The 4,482-nt window shown below is 47.1% G+C and overlaps 1 pseudogene; it reads right to left on the bottom strand.

Annotated features, from left to right (window-relative positions):
- Window positions 1-1,487: 1,487 nt before the first annotated feature.
- On the bottom strand, window positions 1,488-3,276 carry LOC137417402 (repressor of RNA polymerase III transcription MAF1 homolog; annotated as a pseudogene).
- Window positions 3,277-4,482: the final 1,206 nt, after the last annotated feature.

The raw sequence follows: 4,482 nt of genomic DNA, 5'->3' as shown, positions 1-4,482 counted from the left end.
GTGATTTGGTTTTTGAAATATTTTTTCAAATGCTCGAATCTCATTGGTTCCTGTGATGGGTGACGATTTTCGTTGAAGATAACCAGGGCCCATGCGGGCCCGGGAACGAGGTTGGTCTTAAAGTATTTTAATTACAAATTAGAGGTGCATAAGATGGTGAATCAAACAAAGACGGGTGAAACTGAAACAAACTCCTATTGAATTTTTTCGCAATTTTTTATGCACACTTCCGCATCCGCAAGATGGCGGCCTCCATCGAGTGATTTGGTGCGTCAAAGCTTGGAATTCTCAAAGGATCCAGCAAAATCTGGCTTTTCAACATAATACGTACGCGTTCATTCACAACACCGGCTTAGCCGGCTACAAACCCAAACGGTATTCAAACAATTTGCTGAAGGTAAGTGTTAGAGATACCCAGACAGCACTACTTTAAGATTGCACGCGGTCACTCAATGGGTGAGGAAGAGTCGTGTTGGAACATCGGCCCGGCTCCACTCCTGGGCTGCTGGGGAAAAACAGTCTGTTAGCTGCTGCACAAACGAACCCGATGAAGAGCGAAGTTACATGCACAGGGCGACGATTTAAAAGTTCACGTGATGGAGGAAAATCGAAAAAGGGTCATGCGGGTTTTTGTCCCCCGTCGCACCGTGGAGCGAAAGGGGGACTATGGTTTTTCCGTCTGTGTGTGCGTCCGTGCGTAAGCGAAGGACCGAATTCTAATTTGGTGTGTGGGTGAAACCCACATCAAAATCCAAGATGGCCACCGCCATGTATGTCTGACGCCATCCATGTATGTCTGAACATTGTGAGCGGAATATCTTGAAAAATAAGCGAAGTACCAACTTCTAATCTGGTGTGTGGGTGTATCTACGCATAAGTGAGAACGCTATGGAAAATTGGGTCGCCACGTCAAAATCCAAGATGGCCACCACCATATATATGTCTGAACCTTGTGAGCGAAATATCTTGAAAAATAAACGAACTACTAACGTCTAATCTGGTGTTTGGGTGTATCTACGCATAAGTGAGAACGCTATGGAAAATTGGGTCGTCACGTCAAAATCCAAGATGGCCGCCTTGCGTCTTCCACTTTGTCAACTCATCATTTCACCGACGGGGGACCTCGGCGTAACGCTTGTCCCTAGTCCTCGTGGATAATCGTCTGCCTCCATTTCCTGTACTACTACAACTAATGATCCTCCACACCCCCCAAAAAATACCAAAAATCATTTTGTTTTGCAAATCATGCTTGAATAAATCTAACGGTCAACCTGGACAGGTGCAATATAGGTAATCTCTACATTGTTGACTTCCTGTGGCAGAGTGGACCGAGAGGTGCAAAAGGTAAATACTCAAAACGAGGCCAGTTTCGAGTCAAAAGGTCACGTAGTCATTTGACTTCTGATATTCAAAACAAACGGTATAATGCTCTCCAAATGTAAAACCAGGAAGTAGAACATCGTCCGGTGAAGGTGAACGATGAGAGGCCATGCCAGAATGGGGAGCAGTTGGGTGGAGTACGAGGGGAAGCACATCCTGCGGTGAAAGCACAAGTCAATGGGCATCTTACACGGCAAGGCCTGTCAACTTCACTTTCATTTAGCAACCGCATTCACCCAATAAATAAATAGATATGGATATACAAACAAACATTCTTCGACAGACGAAATTGGGTGCGAGCATTCACCTCCACAACATTCGTTAAATACAAGGACGCTACTTACCATTAAACTACCCTTCACATTGTAAGTAGTCTTCCTCGTCCAATACCATGTCGAGACTCCAGGGTAGACGAGAGTCACACAGCAATGAGAAACTGCTGCACACGATCATTCGCGCATCCAGGTGTGATGGAACATCCGCACGTCTCATGAAAAGACGGACTACACTTGCAGTGTCACAACGCATTTCAAAATGGCGTGCCTACCCGACGGAGCGGCAGGTCAGGAAAACGATCCTCTTCAACTTTTTGTTGTAAAAAAAAGTAGTTGAAGGACCAGAGGCTACCCTCTTCACCATAGCGGTCAGAAGCCAAGTCAGGATTGTAGCTGGATGGGGTGGGAGCACAGGTGATGCAAGCCAAATCACGACCGACAATCAGTCCAAAGCACAGGGGAAGATGTCATCAGTTCCAAAAAGAACATCCTCCATGAACCTCTAAACTTGGAGGCAGAGGGTTAAAAAAAAATTGCTCTCACCTGTAGATGTCACACTCAGACAGCACAATCTCATCGTCGATAGCCTTCCAAAGCGCAGGTCCGAGCTCGGTGAAGCGGGAGCCAGCAGCAGAGCCAAGGGGACTATTCACTGCATTCTCCACCTGCAGACACGGCCCACAAGCGCCGACACATTACCTTTCACTACTTTGTCCCATCTTACTAGTGATGCCCAAAAATCAAACTGCACACAAACCCAGGACAGCGACGGTTCACGGCTGAACACGTGCGAGCGGGCATGGCTGAAGTCGTGCGAGCGGGCATGGCTGAACTCGTGCGAGCGGGCATGGCTGAACTCGTGTGAGCGGGCATGGCTGAACTCGTGCGAGCGGGCATGGCTGAACTCGTGCGAGCGGGCATGGCTGAACTCGTGCGAGCGGGCATGGCTGAACTCGTGCGAGCGGGCATGGCTGAACTCGTGCGAGCGGGCATGGCTGAACTCGTGCGAGCGGGCATGGCTGAACTCGTGCGAGCGGGTATGGCTGAACTCGTGCGATAGGGCATGGCTGAACTCGTGCGATAGGGCATGGCTGAACTCGTGCGAGCGGGCATGGCTGAACTCGTGCGAGCGGGCATGGCTGAACTCGTGCGAGCGGGCATGGCTGAACTCGTGCGAGCGGGCATGGCTGAAGTCGTAATGTGGTCGAAAGGCGGAATTCAGAGTCGACATCAGGTAGTACAACGTCTTTCGACTGCAAGTGTCACACAAGGGGCCGTCTCCACCTTCCTCTGCACTCTGACACGCGACAAAAAGTGGGGAATATTTTTGTGTCGAGCGAACAAAAGCTTGAATACGCATCAAAGGAAGCAGGACATTGCATTATGGGAACATTTTAGCTCTGATTGTGCACAATAATTAGGTATAACTCCTTCCTGGGCTCACGGCCAGAGCCTGTGGTGGAGACAAGGCCTGCATGAGGTGAGGTTCTCCTTCCAGACAAAATTGCTTGAACATCTGCTTGTCATCTCCAGCCATCTTGCAAGAGTAGCTTTCAATCCTGTTAACAGAGACAGACCGTTGGCAGCAATAGCATCCCAGCAGCTTCCGAACAATGTCCATTTCTAAAATGCCGCACAGAACGTGAACCCACGAGCAGATCAGTGCACCGTTTCAAACCCTCCTTTATTACCCTTATTATTATCAAACTTAGTACATAGAAAATGAATTATGGCTTACATATGCACGCCATTGTTTTTCGAGATCAAATCCACGATGGCCGACTGGCGGCCATTTTGTTACTTAAGCATGTCTCCAACAATTTCTCGAACATGCATGGTCCAATTTTGTTCAAACTTGGCACAATCACAGCACATGATGACAAACACGTGCACCTCACTTTATTTTGCAATCTGATGAAAGATGGCTGACTGGTAGACTGGCGGCCATTTTGTTACTTAAGCATGTCTCCAACAATTTCTCGGACATGCATTGTCCAATTTTGTTCAAACTTGGCACAATCACAGCACATGATGACAAACACGTGAACCTCACTTTATTTTGCGATCTGATGAAAGATGGCCGACTGGTAGACTGGCGGCCATTTTGTTACTTAAGCATGTCTCCAGCAATTTCTCGGACATGCATTGTCCAATTTTGTTCAAACTTGGCACAATCACAGCACATGATGACAAACACGTGAACCTCACTTTATTTTGCGATCTGATGAAAGATGGCCGACTGGTAGACTGGCGGCCATTTTGTTACTTAAGCATGTCTCCAGCAATTTCTCGGACATGCATGGTCCAATTTTGTTCAAACTTGGCACAATCACAGCACACGATGACAAACACGTGCACCTCACTTTATTTTGCGATCTGATGAAAGATGGCCGACTGGTAGACTGGTGGCCATTTTGTTACTTAAGCATGTCTCCAACAATTTCTCGGACATGCATGGTCCAATTTTGTTCAAACTTGGCACAATCACAGCACATGATGACAAACACGTGCACCTCACTTTATTTTGCGATCTGATGAAAGATGGCCGACTGGTAGACTGGCGGCCACTTTAGTTGTAAAAAGCCTGATATTGAAGAAGTCCTCAACCATTTCTCGGACATGGATTCACCGATCTTGTTCAAATTTGGCACAGATATTGAATGATGGATTACATATGCGCGGTGGGTTAGAAAGGCTCTTCTTCATATTTGATGGGTGAATGGCAGGAAGGACAAAGCCAAATATTGAAGCGGTTTATCCGCTTAAATAAATTTAAGGATTTAGACAAAAGAGAGGAAATTTTAAAACAGTTAACCATAATTGTTCT

This window comes from Myxine glutinosa, chromosome 2, assembly GCF_964187855.1.
Source record: "Myxine glutinosa chromosome 2, kmMyxGlut1.1, whole genome shotgun sequence".
NCBI lineage: Eukaryota > Metazoa > Chordata > Myxini > Myxiniformes > Myxinidae > Myxine > Myxine glutinosa.
This window is presented reverse-complemented; position numbering and strand designations above follow the sequence as displayed.